This window comes from Suricata suricatta, chromosome 13 (assembly GCF_006229205.1).
Source record: "Suricata suricatta isolate VVHF042 chromosome 13, meerkat_22Aug2017_6uvM2_HiC, whole genome shotgun sequence".
Lineage (NCBI taxonomy): Eukaryota > Metazoa > Chordata > Mammalia > Carnivora > Herpestidae > Suricata > Suricata suricatta.
In genome coordinates, this window is record NC_043712.1 from 35,435,858 (window position 1) to 35,437,421 (window position 1,564).

Genomic DNA, 1,564 nt, shown 5'->3' on the forward strand with positions numbered 1-1,564 from the left:
TGGGATTTCTGGGCCTCAGACCAGGAGGACAGGTGCTCTCCATGAAGCGTCTGTACCTGAGGCACCAGGTGAGCCTGCACAGCTAGGAGGAAGGATGGGAGAGAAACGCCAGCAGAGGCTGACCTTCCCATAAGGATTTAGGGGGGAGAAGAAGACAGAGGGTCTCAGAGGTAAAGCAAACTCAGCAAGGGAGTGTCTGGGGTCTTTCTCTGGCATCAGGGTCTAGCCCAGGCCACAGTGTGGAGCTGAGGACCCTGTCTGGGATTACAGGGCTCAGAGAAGTGTTTGTAAGCAGGATGCAATGAGAGATTAACAATAATCAATTATAAAAGAGTACGATCATAACTCAATTTCATAACAAAAGCTATGTGAGTGTGGTCTCTCTCTCCAAGTACCTCATTATGCTGTAGCCCACCCCCTTCTACTTGTGACGACACAAGGTGCTCAAATGCCCACAGGATGAGATGCAGTGAGGTGAGTGAGCCAGGGACTGGGATGCAGCACGGGGCTACTCCTCACCTGCTGACTGTGTGTCACATGAACCATCTTCTGCTTCCCGACCACAGCTGGAGGTGGTGATGGAGGAGTAATTGAAATGTCAAATACCAGTAAGGGGGAGGGGGGAATTACTGTTCTGAAAATTTTTCCCCTGAATACAATTTGTGCCCATAGTATTAGAATAGTTGATACCATTGCAAAGGTACAAATGGAATCCCTGAGATTTTTCTATAATTTCTTTTCAGTCACATTGCTCACACTGGTTGTTTTACTAACTGAGATCAAAGCAATGTGTACATTTTCTATTCTCTCTTTTAATTTATCATTCTAGTATGATGATATAATAGTGTAAAAATTAGAAATGTGGCTTAAATTTTTGGTTTATTTATTTATTTTGATGGAGTGAGAGAGAGAGAAAGCATACATGTGAGCAGGGGAGGGCAGAGAGGTGAGGAATCCCTGGAAGGCTCTGTGTACTGTTGCCACAAAGTCTGATGTGGGGCTTAAACCCACAAACCATGAGATCATGACCTGAGCTGAAAATCAAGAGTCAGACACTCAGCTGATATAGTCACCCAGGTCCCCTATAAAAGTAACTTTAATATCTAACATTCCATTATATGAAACAGCATCCTTGGTGCTGGCGAGGGTGTGGAGAGACGGGCACCCTCCTACACTGTTGGTGGGAATGTAAACTGGTGCAGCCGCTCTGGAAAACAGTGTGGAGGTTCCTCAAAAAACTATCCATAGAACTCCCTTATGACCCAGCAATAGAACTGCTAGGGATTTACCCAGGGGATACAAAAGTGCTGATGCAAAGGGGCACATGTACCCCAATGTTCATTGCAGCAATGTCAACAATAGCCAAAACATGGAAAGAGCCTAAATGTCCATCACCTGATGAGTGGATCAAGAAGATGTGGTATATATACACAATGGAGTACTACATGGCAATGAGAAAGAATGAAATATGGCCATTTGTAGGAAAGTGGATGGACCCTGAGGGTGTCATGCTAAGCGAAATAAGTCAGGCAGAGAAGGACAGATACCATATGTTTGCACTCAT